This window comes from Acanthopagrus latus, chromosome 9 (genome assembly GCF_904848185.1).
Source record: "Acanthopagrus latus isolate v.2019 chromosome 9, fAcaLat1.1, whole genome shotgun sequence".
Taxonomy (NCBI): Eukaryota; Metazoa; Chordata; class Actinopteri; order Spariformes; family Sparidae; genus Acanthopagrus; species Acanthopagrus latus.
Genome location: NC_051047.1, coordinates 10,726,135 through 10,733,404, shown reverse-complemented (window position 1 = coordinate 10,733,404; position 7,270 = coordinate 10,726,135). Strand labels below are relative to the sequence as shown.

Genomic DNA, 7,270 nt, shown 5'->3' with positions numbered 1-7,270 from the left:
GTGCGATGGGGATTCCCAAAGTTTAAACTATCACAGCGGTGAACAAGCAAACGTATGTTCAGTGACAGATTAAAAAGGACATGTTTTACAATGAAACACTGTACTGTAGGTATAAGGGCAATCTAAATTGCAATTCAAACGTATGAATTAATAAATGAATATATGAACATATTCATTTATCATCTGCATGGAGATACATTATTCACTTCTCTTCTCCCCAACGTCCGAGCTAGGGATATCATTATACTTCAATTAATACAAAGTCTACTCTTACCATTGCAAAACCAAACGCCACACTCTCTCCGCACAGGATTTTACTTTCAAGGAATGTCAGCCCTACTCGGGGTCAAAGGTATAATTTTGCAAGTTAAACCAGTATAAAAGCACAGCAGCAGCCACAGGAGCGGGACACATATGAAGCATGTCGGTTGCAGCGGTAAAGACAGAGGATCGTAACATGACTCCTGCTGCCTTTGGGCTTCGATTTTTGAAGCTTTAAACCGGAACGAAAAACTGATTATTTGTTGTCAAAGCCGCCGAAAACCATTCAAAGGAGATCAGCAGGTAAGGCATGCCTGTGTCTGAACAGACTGTTTGTGTCTGTGCTGTAGTTTCTTTTCTCTCGCCTCGTGTTGTGTCGCTCTGTGTCTTTTGATTTGACACTCACTGTGTGTGTTTTTGTATAATGTTTGCTGACGCCTGAGATCCGTCTGCTTCACATACAATTACATGTGACAATGTTTTCAACAATGTCTTTTCCTTTTTCTCTAATTTCCTTACTTTTTTGGTAAAGTACGGTATTTCATTCTACTGCAGTGTACATACTGGTCCGCTTCAGTCTACAGGAAGATTTCCTGTTCTCGGCAGTGTTGCTGCACATATGTGTCTGAATCTCAGCACAAGAAGTCGGACAGTTGTAACTTCAGCAAGAACGTCACCTACGTTAATATCGAGCCGACGTGACTCTAATGTCTGTACAGATGTAGTCCAAGTGTTAATAATAGGCCTGCGTTTGCTTAGCTGCAATTTCAATACATAATACATCATTTTCATAAATGTTACTTTAATGAAGGAGGGACGTTGCATATGAAGCAACTCTTATGAATACACATGAAGAGTGAAACAAAGAGAGGGGAAAGCATTTGAATAGGTAACATTAGAATTGTATAATTCTTTCTATTAAATATGGTAAACAGCGCTCGTGCCTGTTTATTTAGTTGCATCCATTTATGCACACTGACATGCTTAAGACTAACAGATATGACAGTGCCCTCTTGTAAGATGGCATTAATAAACATGTGTAAAATTAAAAAACAGACTGAGGGATTGTGGTGCAGCAGAATGGAACAACAAGCATTTTTATTTTATACCGCTGAGACGCGCGGGATCGAGAATCTAAGGTTCAAGGTTCTAGTTTCAACATGGTCGAAAAAAATTACGGTGAAATGCAATTTATTAAAAACTATTAATTTATGGTATTATTTTGCCTTTTTCTATACCAGTTAATGAATTCTGTTGGAGAAAAAATGGTGATTTAAAAAAAAAAAATGACGAGAATGATATATAGATGTAGTAAACGATGTAGAATTATTTCAAGCAAAAAGCTTCATAAATTTTGCATAAATGATTGTTAGCTGAAACTCCATGGTGCAAATACACAATTATTGGTGTTTTATTCAAATCGATATATGCACTGTATTTTTTTAACGTCAATTGTACTTTTTCAGATAAAATAGACTTTTTTTTAAGTACTGATCCTGTGTACTTTAATGTACTTAAATTAAAGGGTTAGGGTTTGGGATCAGTGCTTGTTGTGGTACAGGAAATTCCAAACTTTCCAAATTTTCTGTCTATGCCTTTGTTCATCAAAGCATTATGAATGCGTTGAAAGTCTTATTTGGGCTTTCTGGAACCATTCTGAAAGATTTAAGACCCTCACCTAACGCCTGTTGTGAAATGACACCAAGTCCTGACAGACAAGCAGTTAGATCTGCTGTTTGGGCACCAAAACTAGATGAGAACAAGATATTGTCCGTAGCTCTATTTGAACAACAGCCTCCTGAGAGAACTGTACAACTTAAATATGTGTAACATTTAAACTTATGAGGGATTGTATCTCAGCAGAATGGAACAACAAAATGTTTTTATTTTTTGTGGCAGATACAGGCTGCATGAAGTGAGCCTCTGACTGAGGATGTGATACGTTACTTTTCATTTGTTCACTTGAAATTGTATTTTTATTTTTATTATTATTATTATTTTTTTACGTATTTCTTTAGTTTCTGGCCAGCTGTCCTGTGAGTTGATTCATTCTGTTGGGAAAAGGGTCAGACTGGTGTTGGGTAGTAAAATTGAATAATGTAGTAAAAGTGAAGAACTATTTCAGGTTAAAAGCTTCACAAATGTGGATATACATACTTTATTGCAATAAGATTGATCTCTAAAAAATGACGTTGAACCTAAATTGTTGGTGCACTAAATTAACAGTTGTTGTTTTTTTTTTTTTAAATACATAGTCACTTATTACTTATTTATAGCTTTGATGCTGTATAATTTTTCCCACAGTATATTTTATCATTATTTCAGAGTGGACTTACATCACACACAATTAAAACATATTGGCAATAATACATCCCCTCCACCCAAATCTCAACAACACCACAACATTTAAAAAAAATAAAAAAGAAAGGAACAAATTGCATGGACAGCCAAATGCTCTGTGACAAAAGATTCCCGCAGTGCTAAAAAGCCAACAAATAAAAAAGAGGAAATAAACCAAAGGAAGCTCTTTTATAACTTTTATAACTGAACGTTAAAGGCCTGGATTAGATTAGACTAGGAGTGATCATAATAAAGGGGACAGTGAGCCTGCGATGAAATAACACAAAAGAAATGTAATCCTAAAATCACTAAATAATAAAATAAGAAAAAAACAATAGAATAGGTAAACGCATTTAGAATAGGTAAACGCATTTAATAGTATGTAATTGTCCCATTTCAGCATGACATCTTGTTAACCCTCACTCTGTCACGTGAATGTGGCGACCGACTCACTGCTCAGGCTGGGAAGGATATGTACAGTACAGAAACCCCCGACGAGCTTTGAAGCCCTCATGCGCGCCTCACCGACGCCCAGCGTTACAACACTGCATAAGAAATGATATGCAGGAGGTACATTTGAATATTCATGACCAAATCCACCGGCTCTCTTTTTTTCAGTGGCATTAATTAATTGCTGGAGGGGAAGCTATACCCAAATAAGGAGCTGTGGTGCTTGGCGCTGAGACACAGCACCCAAATGCAGCATGGAAAAGTGAGAAAACGATGACTAGTGGGTGCTAACACAGCACGGGATGTATAGACTACATACAGAAGGATTTCGCTCATTTCTTCAACAATAACAGCGATAATTCAAGTGGAAAAGACAATAAAGTAACTCTCAGTGTTGAATGAACTCTCTCTCTCTGTGTTTAGGATTTGTGGACATATACTGTACGTGCCATTAAAAAAAAAAAAAAAAAAAAGTATGAATATTCAAGAGGAAAGATGGTTGAAGAGTCCCAATCATCTCCTACATGGTTGCTCTGGCAGTTAAAAGAGGGCCGCTGAGAGGAGTTTTCACTGTGAACGACATTAGCATGCCTTTGAAACAAGAGACCTTGAGAACGAACAAGGGCCATCCATACACACTTTGGAATGTAATTTATATGCACAAACTGAGGTGTGAGGCCAGAGGATGTTAGAGGGGCAGAAAGGAGCCACTCAGTACAGGTGTAGCTTTCACTGGCCAACAATGTAATACCTGTTTTTATACTGCTTTACACGTCGGCGAGCTCCTCTGAACTCACCGGCTCCAGCGAAACTAAAAGATGATATATGAGTTTACAGATAATTGGATGCTCCGCTTGTTCTTTCATACACTTCCCTCTATGATCTTGAGGAAATGTGTTGCCTCATCAAAGGGATTTTGTTTAATGTTTCGGAGCCGAGCGCCAGTAAAAGTGTTGATTTTGTTTGATGACCTGAGTTACTTTTTGTGCCACCGCCACCGGTGACCTATGTGCTCAACTCTTTGAATTATGCATGGTGATTATACGACGTAGTCCTCTGAATTGTAAATTCTCACAATTATACAGCCCATTGTCTATTCATTATTTCAAAACGAATGGGAAATTATGTAAAACTATCTCTAAAGAGGAAAGCAGCGTGTAATATGACTTGCCATATTGTTCATGCAATTCAAATACTTTGCTTTTTCTGAGAGTTGAAAGTAATCTGATTTAAATGAAATCTGACTTGCATGTCATGCGGGATTATGATACATTTGGAAGATAAGCTATGATAACTACACTACGTGCCATGAGGTGAGAGCACTCAGGCAAAGAGTGTTTTCCAATTAACTTAAACCTCCCTCAAGGTTAAATATACAAGTGATGACTGAGAGGAGAACTTCTCTTCTTTTCTCGACCAGACGAGTGAAGGACCTCGACATGTCCGACCGCTTCTCTCGGCTCCTCTGTGGACCCTTACGATCTCTTCACACAAGCAGCACGTGCAGAGTACATACTGTAGTACACATGCTGTGTGTTTACACAGATGCCATTTCTCGTTTATCAACAGCAAAATATGACTTTTCTCCAGTTTGAGGTACATAGGCTGTTGATCAAGCAATAATGAAGGAGCTTTAACATACAGTATGTACTCAACTCAGATCAAGCAAGAAAACTCTACCTTTACTGTCACTATGTGTCAATTCTGCATTAAAGAGACAGTTAATGCCAAATCCAACACTACCCATTTTCCCACTTACCCATAGTGCTTTTTATCCATCTAGATTATTTTGGTTCCAGTTGCAGAGTTTGGGAGGCATCAGCTGTTGAGTTGTCTGCCTTCTCCTCAATATATTGGAACTAAATGGCTCTTTGTGGGGCTGAACTTACCAAACAACATTTGAAAACAGCAACAGAAATGTCTAATTCCAGAAAGATCTGGTTACTCCAGATGATCCAAAGATGATCAGCAGTTTTACAGACAAGAGAGAATAAAATGATTTTCTTTTAACTGTATTTTAAAGTGAACTGTCCTCTTAATATGTCTAAAAAGAAAAAAAAAACTTCAATAATTTTGAACATTTTCAACAATGTTCAAACCCAGAGATACAGTATCTGTAATTGTGGGTTACAACAGTATCTTACTGTATTTCAAAACAATTTAAAATGATGTTAAATATTCATCCCTCACATAAAATAAAATATAACAGTTAAATCAGTCATTTAACAATTACAGTAGATAACTGTAATTTAACAGCATAAAACAGTATTTGTAATGCATTGCTGTGTATTTATGGGATCACAACAGTATCTTACTGTATTTTAAAATAATTGTAAAATACTGTTAAATATTCATACTTACATGTAAATCAACAGTTAATGCTCAATTAAAAATAAGAAACTGTAATTTAACAGCATAAAACAGCAATTTCTGTCAAGCAGTAGTCTGTAGTCTGGTGGTACAGCAGTGAATACCTCTGTGTCTCATGCCAGGCGTCAGCAGAGTGACCAGACTTTAGATGAAGTGGTTATACATCAACCTACAGTAAGCGACGACACAAACATGTATTTTTCTTTAATCCCTTCTCAAGTCCAGTCACTGTCCATCAGCATCTTACTGATGATTGCAGGCTTATGTTTCTATTTTGATGATAACACTTCTTTACTGATCCAATTCCTCAAACTACTCATTTTTGAATGACAATATGTAACCTAACTGGCTATTCCTGAACTTTACTTCAGAGAGCACAGCTCCGTCATATCATTCCAGCCAGAGAAGTCCATGTGGAGTTCAACAGAGCAGGTAAAGTCATGCATGTCTCCCAAAATTGTGTCCAGTGCTGTTTTGTCACCATGATTATTGAACTGTTGACATATCAGATGTTTCATTAGGTCTGTTTCATTGGTTCAGGTTGCTGAATAGGGCTAAGTGAAGCAAGCTCTGTAGCTAGCTTGATCTCAGTTAACCACAGATGCTGCTGACCTTCATTAAGTTTTTTTTATTGTAAAATGTATGTGTCAGTATCTTATCATTTATTATTTTAATGTCATTAACTTCATTGCACACTAATTTTCCAGAGGTAACCCTCCCTAAACTGTAACTAACCACCCTCTCTCCTTTCTGTATCTTGCTTTTCTCTTCTTTACACTTTTCATCCTGTCTCACTCCCTTGAACAGTTTATTGCTCTGGCCCATTTCTCTCCCCTCATTTTTATGTTTCTTTCTCTCCCTCCATTAGTCTTTCATTTTATTATATTTTACCAGAGATGTTGTGTTGCTAATTTTATTTATTTATTCATTTACAGGCACTCGTCATCGGTGACTGAGGAGACCAGCCAAACGCTGCTGTCAAGTACTCACTGTTCACTCGTTCTTTCTCCTGCTCTTTCCTTTCTCCATGTCCACTTTCTATTGTTCACATGCAAAAGACTTGTTTTCAAGCTAGACTGTTACACTGTTCTTGGTGCTATTTTAAATCAGTGTTACACTGTTCTTGATGCTATTTTATTTCAGCATCAGAGGTTATGCTCATGAGTTCAGTAAAGCTTGTAACTAATTATTTTATTGGAGACTGTTTCTTCCAAATGTGGTAATGCCATACCTTGTTATGTTTGCAATACAAATGTTCTCAGTTTTACTAATCTTACAAAGTTTGCTCTACAAATGAGCACTTTGTAATAAACTACAGCAATGTTATGGAATGTATGTTCTCTTGTGGTCTGCATCTGATTTTTGTTCAAGGACAGAGGCTAGGAATGATTGGCAATAGCAACAAAATGTAGTCAACTGAGTAATGACTATGTCTCTTCATTGAGCCGGCATGCATAGAAACCCTATGTTGATGATAGAAACTGAGGCAGACACAGCTCAGACAGTTTAGAAGAAGTTATTAAGTTAAATAAGTTAAGTGAAATTAGTTATCAGTTGAATCAGTTTAACGGTGTTAGAGTGCTCTGCTCTGTGACTTCTGGTTCTTGGTTCTTGGAAACAGCATCAGAGTGAGCCCTCTGTACTGTCCACTCTTTGCTACTCTCTTCCTCCCACTAGCTTATCCTGCTACTTTTCTTCAGCTGAGCACAGACAGATGAACAGTGATGAACGCGTGTTGTTGCTGAATGTGTTTCTGATCCGCTCTGAGAACTAGAAGGCAAGACATAAGTAAAATACAAGAAAAGGCAAGCTGTGTGTTAATTGTAGGACTTTTGGATGTTGGCTGGCT

General features: G+C 37.3%; 1 long non-coding RNA gene across 1 annotated transcript; it reads left to right on the top strand.

The window, feature by feature from the left end:
* The first annotated feature begins 452 nt into the window (after positions 1-452).
* Positions 453-6,724, top strand: LOC119026303. The gene is made up of 3 exons (XR_005077098.1): positions 453-564; positions 5,793-5,853; positions 6,357-6,724. It is a non-coding gene; the product is annotated as an uncharacterized LOC119026303 (long non-coding RNA).
* The last annotated feature ends 546 nt before the right edge of the window (positions 6,725-7,270 follow it).